At 37.7% G+C, this 15,811-nt stretch overlaps 1 protein-coding gene across 3 annotated transcripts in view; it reads left to right on the top strand.

Moving 5' to 3' along the window:
• LOC121506494 (collagen alpha-1(VIII) chain-like) overlaps positions 1-15,811 on the top strand; it is a 131,170-nt gene that overhangs the window by 105,695 nt on the left and 9,664 nt on the right. The window lies entirely within an intron of this gene.

Here is a 15,811-nt window from a genome sequence, read left to right as displayed (position 1 = left end):
TCATCTGTACCATCAGTTCACATGTTAGCCTACCTTGGATACGATGAGATTAAAGGGGCATACCTTGATTCTGAATTTGAGGGAAATCAGATGTTTGTATGACAGTTACACATACTTCCTGTGAAACTGGCGAGATAATGAAATGCTCACCATCACCAGTGAGACATCCTTCAATGATGGCCAATTATTCAGGCCTTTCTGTCAAAATCAGAGCTCAGTAGGTTAAGCACAATAAGAGGAATGAAGATATGACCCATTTGTGTTACTTCCTGTTGCCAGTAGGGGGCATTTTGATTAGATGTTTGCATGTGGGTGTGTAGAGTGTGATACCATCGTCTTGCAAGAGAGAGCAGAAGATCACAGAATAGTGTATACTAAAGTTACAATGTGCACCATTAAAAATGCCTTATTTTGAAATTGAGATGAAGCAACATGGACTTCCTATTGGGATTTGGACCCATTGATGACCCATTGTTGTATGAATGTATTCAGGATCAATGTGTGATCATATCTGTGAAGTTTGGTGATGATTGACATAAGCATTAAGAAATTATAAGGCATTATTGGTGTATTTTCACTGCAAAATTTGCACAAAAAAGTAGTTTAAATTTGGGCTCTGGTCCCAGCCCTGCCCTATGCTGAAATCTCACAGTTAGCACAACTTTGAATCCCCAGGTTGTCTAGTATGAGCAAAAAAAAGAAAAAAAAATGGAGTCAATCAGCTAAAACCCCTTGGACTACTTCTTTAAAATATGAAACTTGTGAATCACCCAAAAACGCCAATATTTGACACTTAACTATTTGTAGTGAGCTTCCTGTACATTTTAGAGGAAAAAATATAGAAAAATAAATACTCTAAATAATAAGATATTTTTTAAAAATATGCTTAAATGCAAGTTTTGTACCCCCTGAATGCATACTACACCCCTGCTTAGGCCTGTAGAGAAAAAGGAAGGTGAAATCAAATGAATCACCATGTGTCTTTTGCACGATGAGTTCAGCTCTCCACACCGTACACAAAATCTATTTACGCAGCTGCAAACTGCAGAATTCCCCACTGGAGTCTGTGGTTGAAGCAAAGTGGAAGTGATCAGATCTGATCATTGGCCAAACGTTGTTAATGCCTATAAAAATAATCCCTCACTCGTACAGTGTCCCTGCGAGAGCCAGCGCAAATAGGGGAGAGAAGAAGAAGAAGAAATGTGGCAAAAAAACCACAGGAGGTTCAGGCGAAAACTTTGAGAAGCCTGAAAAAGCCTCTGAAGTGTTTCCTTCCTGCTGTGAGAGATAGAGGAACATGTCATGTAAAATAAGCTCTTTTCTGGGTAAATACTTCTAGATTCAAAAATGCTTTCTTCCCCGTCTTGTTTCTGCGGATTCTTTCTGTCTCTAGATGTAAAAACAACTTCTGTTTAAAGCTGAAGTGCTTTTTGCTTCTGCTTTACTTTTAGTGCTAAAGCAGACACTCTGTTTTGACAGAACCCAACACTAATAGGAAAATAATTCCCCGATCATTGCTTGAAATGAAAATTGTGGCCAGACGTTGGGTGAGTTGTGGTTCCCAGAGCTGCAGGAGAAGGAAAATCTGTCAATGAGATGTGTGCAGAGGCATGAAAGAGTCTGGAGGTGTAGGTGCAGCCATGCAGATTACATACAGATTCTACCTCCTGTGGTTAGCTGGAACATGGATTTTAAATGTTTTACCACCTTAAAACGAAGCAGCTAACTTGTTTAGTTTGAGGTTGAGGACGTCTCCAAAGGTGACTCCGACCCTCGCTCTGCAAAGAGATCGAGTAGGTGTGAAGGAATGCTGGAGAAACCACATCGGGTGGAGCAAACGTGCCATTTTGTTTCATTTTCCAGCTTTGTGCAGGGAAAATTGGGGTGCTTTTTCCTTCCGCTCAAGATAAGTTTAACTGTGGGAGAGAGGCATAAACATTATTCGCTGATTGATCTGAGATAAATCACCTATGTGGAGACAGAAAGGGTAGTGAAGGCAGGAAAGAAAAACAGCCTGAGCTCCAGAATCTGCTCAGAATATGAGTGAAGGGGTTGTGAATTTGAGGTAATGAGACGCTGCTCTGCAGGGACGGAAAATTGCAAGGTGATGCATCAAACCAAAGTCAAGTATTAATAACACTAAAAACAGAAATAAATCAGAGTCTATATATTACTTAAAAGAGCCAGGGTTGCAGTCTTTGTCAGGATGAATTAGTGTTTTCTTGCAGTCATTCTGTGGAAACACAGTTTATTCCATATATTGTGTGTAAATATTTTAAGGGCTGTAAACTGAATTCAGAAATGGAATTTGCTACTCTGTACTGATCTGTATGTTCTTTAGGTTGATCGCTAACAAACCTTAATGTCGCTGTGTGGCCTTAAAATAATCACAAAGCTTCTCATTATCAACAAAAGCCAAAACGTTTCTTTAAAAACTAGAGATGCCCTGATTGATCAGAAACTGATTTTCAGTAAGCATATGTGACTTTTAGATTTACCGTAAGAGTTCCGTTAGTTTCCTAACACATTTGTCCATAAGGTCAAATAAGGACAAAAAAGGCCACTTCACAAAAACTGCTCTTATATATATATATATATATATAAAATATATTTAATTCAAACAAGTCAGTCTTTTAAAACTACTTCAGCCTGAAATATACAAATCAAATATAGATTAAATTTTGGGGATTTTTACCCCATTAAAGGCCAGTATATTGACACAACTCCACTGTTTTTTTTAATCAGAAAAACAAAACAAAACAAAACAAAAAACATAAAATACATGAACTTATGTCATGATCTTCATTTTGCCATATGTTTTGTATATGTTAAAATAACAATAAATAAAGTTATTTTTAAAAAAAAAACATAAAATACATTTCAAGGAGAATTTGATTATTTTTATTTTTAGGTCTTATTTTTTGTTTTAGTTTTTTAAGAGAAAACCTCACACTTGTGGTCCTAAGGGCAAACTATGTCAGCTTCCTAAAATCAGCTGTAAAAATATATCAGTTTTTTCCCCACTTTTAAAAAGGTCAGTCTTTTAAACTATTTTAGCCTGAAATATACATATCAAATATTAATTATATTTTGGGGATTTTAACTCCACTTTTTTAATAGAAAAAAATCACAAAAACTGAAATAAAACACACACACACCAATATCCAACATCAACAGCCACAAACTTTATCATTTAAGTCTCGAGGCACCCTTGCAGAAAACAGTAAATATTGTGAAATTTTGCAGCATGCTTTGAACGGGAAAAAGCAGTGCCATCTTGTGGACAATGCAAAATTAAAAATCGAAAGCTCCTAGTCCAAAATTAAGTTAGTTTATATTAATATAAATGTGGGATCAAAAATGGCATATTAATAGTTTTCAATGGGACAATTTCTGTACTTTTTTGTAGCTTAGCCATTCTAGGCTAATTTAAGAAACTGAGATGACATTTCTAAAGGTTTTTAGAACTGGTAGCCACTGTAGCTTCAGTACATGGCCGGTGCCTTTCTGCCAGAGCTTTCCGCAAGGTCTCTGCTGAGTGTAAATTTTACAATTTTGCAATTAGTGTAGCTAATCAGCTGAAGGGATGAAAAACCACATTAATATCATATTAATCTGCTGGTGCAGCTAGCTGCTAAGTTTAGCCACACTCTACTCAGCATTGACAAAATGACCCTGTGATGAATTAGACTATTTTTGAACATTTTCTCCTTTAGACTTTAAAGGCAATTTAATATGCGTGTTTAGCCGGTTAAGAAAAATAGCCTCCTGGGAACCTCAAGAAAAGGGCCACTTCTGTTTGGCATTGAAGTCAAGGCTGTTCAGGCATGCCTCCCTTTGGAGGTCTTCTAGACATATCTAATTGGAAGGAGGCCTCAGGGTGGACTCAGAAAGTGATCTGGCATGGGAATTCCTCAGGATCCCCCAGGAGGAAAAGGCAAATGTTGCCCTGAAGAGGGATGTCTGGGTTGACTTGGCAAGCTCTCTACCACCTTGACCCAGCCCTGGAAGAAAACGGATGGATCATTAGGTCTGTAGATTGCAAATAATATGATGGGTACAGCTGAGTTTGGTGTCGTTTTTAGGCTAGCCAGCAAATATAAAGCACATCAGCATCTGTACTTTGATTCAGATTGAACTTAATGGCAGCACTTTTGCTGCTGCTGTCACACTTCTCCTTCACTCAGATCAGGCAAGGTAAGATCCCCCAAACTTCATAGTGTCCTGTTACTTAAAAATATCAATCCAATGTTGAAATACAGGTTCAAACAGCTAGCTAGTTATTGAGCGAGTTAGCTAAATACAAAAGGCAACACAGTAGAGGTGTGACAAGATCTCGTGCCAAAGATATTGCAAGACTAAAACAGCACAAAGTAGAAGCTCCCATGAAGAGTTCTAGTTGAACTGGAGATTGCCCATGCAGTTGATCCAGTCCTAAAGCAAACAAAGCTAGGTAGCTAGGTCAAATGCTAAACCAGCTGCTATAACAGCTGGTTCAGTATTGGCTGATTTCACTCACAGATGATTGGTCATTGGTCATGATGGGAAAAAGTGATAGCAGCATCCTTAGCTAAAGCTTCTTGTTTTGTCCTAAACATCTAATATGCTTCAAGGCAGGAAATCTTCCCATTATAAAGCTGTAATCAGGATTCTTTTCTTGTAACACAAACCCTGTTTACAATCAAATGTCTGTTCATTAACTTTTGACAACTCTTCTGTCAACATATGACTTAAAAACTCCTCTAGATGGAGGGAATCTCTGTGGAAACAGTGTTTTCCTTATAAACGTTAGACAATAACAGTAACAACTCACATATGAATGCAAACAAATGGTCACACAGTCTCTCAGGTGAATTCTCCAGATGTTGCCTTGGCGCTCCTGCTACCTTCTGTCAGCTGATTGTAACATTCCTGTGTGTGTGCACAAATTCTTTCACACTGCACTGACAGAAAAGTTACATGCATTTTGCATTATTTTGCAGGAACTGCAGTCAGAAATGTCAAAAAGGGATTTTTTTTTATTCCAATAAGGCAGCTTTGTCTTCGTTTTTCAGCCTCATAGTTGATTAAAAGAAAACTTTTAATTTGCAGCTGCTGAAAGAGAACAGCATCTGTATTATTGTTGGAGTTCAGTCATGGTTACTTGGCCTGGAATGAAGTATGTGTGATCAGAATTATAAATCAGTTTGAGTCAAAGCATTAGCCAAATCAATATGATGAAATATTTCATTGTTTGTTAGGCTTGGATGAGTATGAAACACTTTATTTCTGTAAAGTTGGGGTTATTTTCCAGTGCATATTTCAATTTTAACCCCATTTTACTGTGTGTTACCACCGTTGTTGCCACTTAAATCCCTCTTTGCCCCTTGTAATCTCTTTTCACCTTTTTTTTCTCCAGTTCTTGCCACTTATTCATTTTTGTCATTTTTGACCCATTCCTTTCCTTTATCATTTTTCCGCCCATTTCTGCCACTTTACAGCCAATTTTGCCATTTTTAACCCATTTCTGCTAAATTTTATATCCCATTTCTACACATTTCTTCCACTTCTTAGCCATTTTTCCATTTTAACTCTGTCATCCACCCTGTTCTGCCCATTTTCCCCACTTTTTACTCCCATTTTTGCCCATTTGAACCCCTTTTCACAATGTGTTACATCCATTTTTGCCACTTAAATCCCATTTTGCCAATTACAATCCTTCTCATCAGTTTTTCTGCCAGTTTTTGCCACTTCTGTAAGATTTTGCCACTGTCCACTTATTCCTTTCCTCTTTTTTACCAATTTCTACCACCTTTAACCCATTTTGCTACTTTTTAATTCCTATTTCACCAATTTTGCCATTTTCAGCCCATTCCTGCTACCTTTAAAATGCCATTTAATTCCACTTCTGCCACTTTAAAGCCATTTTAAACCTTTTCAATCACTTTTGCTCCCCATTTTCCCCCTTTTTACTCCCATTTTTGCCATTTTGCCAACATTTTTTCCACCATTTTGCCACCTTTAACTAGGTATGCACTTATACCACATTTTTCTAGACCAAGTATGAGTACAAAGACTTACATTTGTGTACTCACAGATACTTAATATTACCATAACTGCTTTTAGAATTATTTTAAAAGTTTGTTCTATTCTCATAGATGGTCCTCATCCCTCCTCTTGAAATGCTTTGCAATGGCAGTGCAATTTGTAATGGGTAATAACATCCTTGCATTTAATTGTTTTACATTACATCAGAAAAATATGTAAATCCCTGTAATTGATATTTAGAGGGGGATGAATGCTAAGGATAGCAATTGGACTTAACATTGGCTAATACATATTCATTAGCTTGCCAGTTAAATACACAAACAGGAAGATTTAGTTCCCTGAGTAACATGGGCCACCCATAACAAAGCAGAAAAACAATACAGCATGTTACTTTTATGCAGATGATACACAGATTTACATACTGAAAACTATGGAGATTTATAAGCATGATCCTCTGTTGTAAGTCTTATAAAATGATCTCCTTCAGTCATGTTACCTTATGGTTATGTAATGAAGCCTATCGTTAGTTCACGCAGGGCCATATGCTGTTGCTGCTGCTGCTGGGAAAGCGTAACCTCCTCCACCCCAGCCTCCTCTTTACAGCATTGAGATTTATGCTTCTATGTATTAATTGCTTTTAACTGTATAGTTAACTGTATTATTTTACAATAATTGGCTGTAGCAGCAGCAGCAAATGCAAATTTTAAAGTTCTCTTTACATGTTATTTCATACTTTATTTCAAATTTAAAGATTGTTGGTAAAAAGGGCACTTTTTGTCCATTGTCCCCCTCTTGGTTTCAGGGATATTCTCTCAGATTCCCAGCTGTTGAGAGCCCCAATTCGAATAGAGGTTAAAGAAAAAACCATGTTAGGAGTTTTAATTAGTTATGAAACAGAGTACACCAGTGTTCCCATAATGGAGGTGGGAGTTCTAAATATTTAAATCATCTTTCAGCAGAATGAAGTCCAAGGATGTGGAAAAATGTTACAGATTAGGGATAATTTCTGTTTCAGCACACAGGACAAATGGAAATTTTGGGTAATGATAGAAAAAGTGGCAGGATGATGTCTGGTGTGGGATAATTATCCAAACATAATTTGGAAGGATATATTTGTCAGATGCTCCAGCTTGCTCCTTGTTATCTCCATCATAATAGTCTGTTTTAGCTCTGTCCTGAAGCGCTGTTAGCTGCCTCATTTAAAAAGAACGACCCTCTGCAATCTGTTTAAAATACACAACACTGAAGCCTGACCACAAGCAATTAAGACTGGCACCCGAATCTGTAAGCAATGACATGCCTCTGTTCCTCATGGTTTGTTTATCGAGCGGTAGAGTCCCCCATCTGGAATCAGTCAGGAGGAGAACACAGAGGAGAAATGGAAATTTGATTATTTTCAAGATGGAGGTGATAAAAGACTTGTGGCTCGAGACCAAACAGGGCCGGCCGCGGTTGTAGGCTTTGGCAAAGAGCTTCAGAGGGACTAGCGTCTTTTCAGGGGGGCGCTTGAGTCTTTGTCATGGAGCGGGTGGTGTCTGAAGAGTTTTCATCAAAGTGTATGACAAAGATGATAAGATGGAAAATAAGCAAAGCTGTTGTTTGTAAAAGGAATCCGGTTTGGTCTTTGTTGCTCAGACCACAGTAGATTTAAGGATGTCAAGTTGAGTACATATTTATTGTCTGGCCATTCAAATACAAATAAACTGAGATTTAGTCCCTTCAGAAACACATTTTACCAATACTAAAGCAGGAAAACATTGCAGCACAACACTTTTATGCAGATGATTCACCGATTTAAAACTATGTAAGGCAAAACCTTCAAAGAAAATTTATAAGCCTCTCTCTAACATTACACTAAAATTTGGTTTTACATTCATTTTCCTAAGTTTTGATATAAGCAATACTTTTTTGACAGCACAGTTAGTCATAAAAAAAGTTTCTATAGTGTTTTTTTTGTTGTTGTTGTTGTTTTGTTTTTTTTTTATTAAAAAAACTATGCCGGTAAGGGCTACTGACATCAAACTAGGGAAGACAAAGGCAGACAGCACACCTGCTGATTAAAAAGAGTATTCTTATTTATGTATTGCTCAGGTATATCTAAATTGCCCATATTTGTGTCTTTTTAAATTGTATTGTGAGGTATTTTATGCTCTATAAAGACTGAAACCTGCAGCCACATATTTAAAATGTTTGTAGGTTGAGATTGATGAACATAAAATTATGATTACATTTGATTACATAGGCACTCAAAGAAGCCATAAATGCTTCTATGTTATCATGTAACAATGAAAAGAAAAGGCAACTTTGCAAATACTGGAACTTAAAACATTTAAGTTATCATCCATTGGCTTTGGGGTTTTCTTCCTTCATTGGTGTTACTAAAGTGCAAGCTCAAAATTTATTGTTTTTTGCATTGACATCATTTTTTTTTTATATAACTTATTGGAACTGTGGATTTTCTTGTGATCTGAGGTATTCAATCTTTCTTGTCCTCCCTCTTCCCCTGTTGAATTTTAGCAATGATGTGTTCATAAAAGCTGATTCCCACTATTTTAGGTCTTTTTGCCAAGCTAAGCTAGCAAGCTTCTAGTGAAAGCTTCATTTCGACTGTAGATTATGTTGGCATTGTTTGTACAATCTCGCTTAACCATGATTGTGAATGTGTTTGATCATCTGAGGGATTGTTACTGCTTTTGGGCCCTGTACATTTATATTCTGGTTGTGATAAGCCATGATGAAGGTGCAGTTAACTCTCTTCTCTTGTTTTCTAACCTATTACATTTAGTTTATGACATGATACAGTACAATCTATTCTACAGCTCTTCCTCTACACAGCGGTGTATTTAAATATGACATACTTCTCACTAATGCTTACATGCATTACTGTTGCAAAGCTTAACCTCCTCCACCCTAGCCTCCTCCTTTTTAGCATATAGCTTGTTGCTACCTCATATTCAGATTCATGCTTCTATGTACTTGAACTAATTTTATTGTATGGTTTTATAATCAGTCCTATAACTCCTGTCTTTACAGTAATCAGCAGTAATAGAAGCAGCAGCAAATTCAAATGTAAAAATTCTCATAACGTGATGATTGTCAGAAAAAGAGCACTTTTGTCTATTGTTCCCTTTAAGATTTGGCTTGAAGCGTTGATGCAGCCTGCCCTAAGTGAGTGAGATGTTCAGGATTGAAAGTCCAGTTTTTTAAAATAAGCTCAGGAGCTTTTATTATTGTCACTTAATTAGGACCTATTGCGATAGGATGTGACATGATGTGACCTATCACGATAGGATGTGACACGATGCGACCTATCGCAATAAGATGTGACATGATGCGACCTATTGTGATAGGATGTGACACGATGCAGCCTATACAGATAGGATGTGACACGATGCAGCCTATCGCAGTAGGATGTGACACGATGCGACCCATCGCAATAGGATGTGACACAATGTGACCTATCGCAAAAGGATGTGACACGATGCGCCCTATCATGATAAGATGTGACATGATACAACCTATCACAATAGGATGTGACATGATGCGGCCTATCGCAATAAGATGTGACACGATGCGGCCTATCGTGATAGGATGTGACATGATGCGACCTATCGCAATAGGATGTGACACGATGCAACCTATCGCGATAGGATGTGACACGATGCAACCTATCGCAATAAGATGTGACACGATGCAACCTATCGCAATAGGATGTGACACGATGCAACCTATCGCAATAGGATGTGACACGATGTGACCTATCGCAATAGGATGTGACACGATGCAACCTATCGCAATAGGATGTGACATGATGTGACCTATCGCGATAGGATGTGACACGATGCGACCTATCGCAATAAGATGTGACATGATGCGACCTATTGTGATAGGACGTGACATGATGCGGCCTATCGTGATATGATGTGACTTGATGTGACCTATCGCAATAGGATGTGACACGATGCCGCCTATCACAATAAGATGTGACACGATGCGACCTATCGTGATAGGATGTGACACGATGTGACCTATCGCGATAGGATGTGACATGATGCTTTATGATAGGATGCAATTATATGTGAAACAATGTGATACAATAAAAAGCAATACAATGGGATAGGAGGTGAAATGATGTGATACGATGCAATAAAATGAGATACGATGCAACATCTCAACATCTGTCCATAAGGGCATCCTTTTTATATTTGAAAAATCTCAGGGACAGATGGCCTAGCCAGTATGTTGGCCTTGGGCTTCTTTCGTGCATTTATTGTGTGTTCTAGTTCAAGAAGGCCAGTTGGACGCTTTGCATTTTCAAAAATGTGCCTTAATTTTGGTGTTAAAAAAAACACACAGGTTCTGATAATTTCCCATTCTTTGTCAAAGCGTTGGTGCTTTCGAAAAAGCATTGGTGCGTTCTCTTTATTTGTGGAACAAAAATGGATTAGAGAGAAAGGAAAGCATTTATGTTCTTGATAGTTTTATATGAACATCTGTTAATGTGATTGTAATGTATTTGAGAGGACTATAAACTGTGAATAAATGTCAGTGAAGCTGCTCATATGAGGGAAATGGAGGTACTTGCTTATATTGAGTTTTCTCCCTGTCAGCCAGCCTTCAAAGTTTGGGGATTTTTCTTTGCTGTTTGGGCTACTCTGATTTAAAAAGCCAACCAAGAGGAGTCGATTTTCATCCATTGTGCACAGATCTTATATTTCATCTCATTTTTAAAGACTCAGTGCACACTTCCCCTGCTGTCTGCTCAGCCTCCCGCGACATGAAAAAGCATAAATCCCAGTCCCCGATGATATCTAAGACTCACTACTTCTTCTTTCAGAAACACTGGCTGTGCTTTTTAAAGAATCAAACGTTACATGGAATTTTATCTCCACTGGGCTTTTACTTTAAATAGCTCCATAAATCTCCCGCTGTCATCACTACATGTTTGCTGATCAATAATTGAAAGCCGATGTCTGACTTTCAGACAGAAATACTCCAGAGGAGAATTGGGGAACGGCTTTATTTGTTTGGCGTGCAGAATAATCAAAGCTTCACACAAAGACAGGGTAATGTCTTTAGAATTCAATACTTTCTATAATTTCAGTCTCTTGGCCTGACACGGTTACTATAATTACTTTCCCATTACTGCGTCTGGAAAGCAAAAAATGACTGATGAGGTGGACTTTGTCTAATCAGAGCATCTCTTTAAAGTCATTCATGACTACAGCAGTGATAAGAAGTGCTTTAGCAGGATGTTTGTGTGAAAATGTAGAAGTTTTGTGGTGCTCTTACACAGACAGAGGTGATTTATTGTGCCTGATACAAAACAATATTTTACACTGTTGGACCAAACAGCTGCTGGTTGTTAAAAAATGAGTTTAACATCCAAAAATAGCTATTTTAGCTCTATTTCTGACTAAATAAAACACATTTTTTAGTTTTAAGTATACATCATTCAATCACTCTAAGTTTTTTTTGTGTGTTGTACTCAAACTATTTTCAATCAACCCCTAATCTGCAGAGTTTTCCCAGGATGCCTTTGGACATTAGACACTTTTGCACCATGGGTGAAGTTACTGACTACGTTAGACAAGTCCTGCCTGTGGGGAGCAACCAGAATACTTAAAGGTACAATGTGTAAAATTTGGCATTTTAGCGACATCTAGCGTTCAGATGTTAGAATGAGCCGATCTGTTACCAAAACATCACATCACTAAGCGACGAGAGCCTGTGAAGACCAAAAAGGATCGTGAGCCGGACATCATTTACAGCAGTGACGAGGTGAGGGTTTATTCATTTATTTTTGTAACCACTGTTTTTATAGATTATAGGTCAGTCTTCTTCTCCACCTGCCTTCCAGGTAGCTTTCAGGACTGGCGGGCAGGTTCGTATTTAAAAATCGCGTTTCGCTCTTTCTGTCCCCAAAACATTGCCGTAGACAACATGGCGGTTCATTATGTCAGCCTCCGTGAGGGCGACCCGCGGTGATGTAATTTTAAAAAGCTTTTTTCTAATTTTGTGAAAAGAAAACGAAAGTTTAAAGGGGATGATTGTACACTTATTTTAACATACTTCACATAGATATATAAACACTATATCCCATGTACACCGTTTCTGTTCGGTGAAATTCAGCGAAATTTTACACGTTGTACCTTTAATGGACATGTAGTCACTAAAGTTGGCCTACCTTTAGCGATATAAATGTTCATGATTATAGTGTGTGATAGAAATAAGAGGAAACTTCAGTGGATGAAGAACACGTAACTTTAAAAAAAAATACTAAAAGCTGTTGTCTTGAGTTGAATTTAAACAGAATATTCAAGTGTAGGAAGGTTTAGACAGTCTAGATTAACTTAAAAAGTAAAATTGAGTTTATATGACTTAAATGGCTAAGTAGTATATACTGTTTTGTTTTTTTTCAGTTCAGTTTTTTCTGTAGTCAGTTGTCTCTCGCGTTTGAGTTTAACTCATCAGGGATTACACAAAAAATTATTTCCACTACTTTGAAACTCTGATGTAATTGGTTTCAACAAAATGTGAGAATTTTCATTATGTTAGGTTTTACAGTATAATACAACACTGTAAGATGCAATACAATGCAAAGCGATATGACACATTATGATACAGAATGCAATATGAAGGAATAGGATGCAATGAGATACAATACGGTACACATACGGTTTAATTGGTCTAATTAATCTGTGATATACTTTTAGCTTGATGTAATAATTAATATTTTGATATTTTAAATATTAATTATTACATGTAATAATTAAGATTGATAAATTGACTGAAAACCTAGTCTTATCAGGTAAAAACAGATGTTTATGGACTTTTCTCTGCGGACATAACTGCTTTAAAAAAAATGTTAAAATTAATTTATTTTTTAAATCACAAATTAAAGGTCACATATTATGCAAAATACACTTTTTGGCTTTTCTAACAAAAACATGTGCCCCTGGCCTGTCCACAATACCCCCAAGACTCAGAAAAAACATTCCCAACCCCTCCCTTTCTCCACCTTTCAGAAAATGTGTGCAACCCGTTCTCAGATTTTTCCACTCATGATGTCATGTGGGGAGTTAGCCCCGCCCCGAGGTTTGGTTGGCCCTCCCTGCTTTGAAGAAAGTTCCGCCCTCCTCTCCTGATCCTCCTCTCTGAGAGGAAAGAGAGAGGGGTATGGTCAGGGGCGGAGTCAGACAGCTCATTCACATTTAAAGCCACAGAAAAAGCTCATTCTGAGCAGGGCTGAAGCAGAGGGGTATTTAGACATGCTAAAATCCAATACTGGAGTGTTTTTTCAGAAACAAACTTCAGAGGCATGTTTTGAGGACCTCTATAAATATAAGGGTAAAATATGTGACCATCAAACTGGGTTTTGTATCATGTCATAAGTCAAGATGGGAAACACTGGGTAACTTACGACACAATTTGTGGTCTATAACACATGGTCTATAAGTCTGTGAACGTTGATTTTCTGTGTATCTGATTAACCACAGAATTCAACAAGCCATAACAGGGTTAAAAGTCTGTTATTTACGTTATTTATCATAAATCTCTGTCAGTTTTACCTCATGCTGACCTCCTACCACGGTTGACTTCTTTGGCCAGTAGTCTTTGCTCATTTTGGTCTCATTTATATTAAAAATGTTACCATGAGGAGTTGTGATGGTATCATATCAATATTTTGCCCCATCTCTAGGCTTAAGTTTTGGCCTAATTGCAGCCTTTAAACATAAAAGCCAGGAAACTTTTTATAGCTGTAGTGTTGAAAATCAAACAGTCTTGGAGGTTAATCTCGTCCTTAACTTTTCCCCCTTGTTGTCTCAGACGTTAGCTCATGAAGATAAATTTCTGCCAAAATCTTCATCCAGAACACTAAAGGAGCTCTTCTTCTGATGTAGCTCATCCTATAAATTAAATAAGATGTGTTTTTGTCTGCAGTAAACTTCAAACTCTGACGTATTCTTTGACCTTTAGTGAACATGTGTTTCATAGCATCGTCCTGTCCTTTTTTCTCTTTTGCTTTATGGAGGTCGTCTTGTTTCATCGCCAACCATGTGTTCCTCTTTTGTCTGCACAGAAAACGTTGCATTGTGGGATGCTCGGGGCGTTTTGACTGCGACGACGAGTGCGTTATCATCTCCATGTGTGAAATCATGTTCAATTTAGGAGATCAATATGTGAGGATCAATCCTTCCCTGGTTTGAGATCTGGAAAAGATGTTTGACAAATTAGCTGCAGCACCGCAGCTCAGGGAAACAATGTGCTGCTTTCAATTAAGAACGTAACGTTTCACTGAGGGCAGTTCTTGTTTTCATTTGAAAGTTTATGAGCATAGATTTTCCCCTCACCGTTTCTTGTCTTTTCGTATAATGTCCCCTACTTGTTTGCTTATTACTGACATTTTTTTAACTTTGGATTTGATTATTGAGCCTAGTCTTTTGCTTTTTATGCAGGATGCTACAGATCCATTCAACCTGCACTGATTGTACTATTTTAAGTGTTTATATACAGGAAATTCAAGTGTAATGTGTTACCTAGTGGTGTTTGTCAGTTTCAGGGGTTAGCTTTCCTGGCTTTCGTGGCTTGGCTTACTAAACTTTCATAGGCGGGCTTTACTGTATTGAGGAATTAGTTTACAGTTGCAGCCAGTTCAGCCAGACAGCTGAAGACAATCCAGTGGCAAAGCTGTGAGTATTTTATGTAATTATAATCTCTCAATTTGGGGGTCGGGACCCCCTTGGGAGTTGCAGGTCACAGATGCCGTAAAAAAATAAAAGTGGGGCGCAGGTGGCCAAGTGGTTAAGGCACGCCCCATGTACGCGGACGGCCCGGGCTCAAATCCTGCCCAAGGCCCTCTACTGCATGTCTCTCCCCCGCTCTTGTCCCTGTTTCCGACTCTATCCACTATCCTCCTCTATCAAATAAAGGCACAAAAATGCCCAAAATAAAACCTTTAAAAAAAAGAAAAGAATAAAAGTAAGAATATTTGTTAAATGATTTCAAATTCACACATTTTTTTTGGAAATGAGTTAAATGTAAAATAAAAACATGATAATTTGATGAGATTTATGTTGAAATCAAAGTAATGATAAGTCTGCACACAGGACTGCCCACAGATGTGGCTGGGCTCTCCCCAGTTTGGATTTACTGATAGTCTGATAGGACATTAGCATTGATGCTAACGTCCTAGCGTCCTGGCTAACAGGAGCTGAAAAGTGTGTCACGCTATTATTTGATTGTTATGTTGAAAACATTTATTTGTGCCACTTTTTAATGACTTTTCCCACCCAATTTCACCACTATTCTATGTCACTTTTCATCAGTTTTGCACACTTTGTAAACATTTTTGTGTCTTTTTACCCATTTTTGCCACTTCACACCAATTTTGCTACATTTGACTTGTTTCATCCCTTTTTTCCACCAACTTTTGACGCTTTTCACATATTCTTGCTGCCTGAACCTCTGTCTGCACTTCTTAATCCAATTTCACCACCTTTTCTTCCAATTTATTTCCTTTTTAATACATTTTTGGTACTTTGGGACTTTTCCTGCCACTTTTTCCGCCTATTGTTGCCTCCAATTACTGCTCCTTTTCACCACTTTTGGGTGGGTATTTTTGCCATTTTTAACCATATTTCACTATTGTTTTGCCAGTTTTGCCAGTATAACCAATTTCTGTACATTGACAATTTTTCTGCCTGATTTAAGCCAATTTTTCATTTTTTTAATCCCATTTCGCCATCTTTCCACCCCTTTTTACCACTAAAAACCTGTTGTG

This window comes from Cheilinus undulatus, linkage group 24 (genome assembly GCF_018320785.1).
Source record: "Cheilinus undulatus linkage group 24, ASM1832078v1, whole genome shotgun sequence".
Lineage (NCBI taxonomy): Eukaryota > Metazoa > Chordata > Actinopteri > Labriformes > Labridae > Cheilinus > Cheilinus undulatus.
The sequence above is the reverse complement of the archived record's forward strand: the minus strand, read 5'-3'. Positions and strand labels throughout refer to the sequence as shown.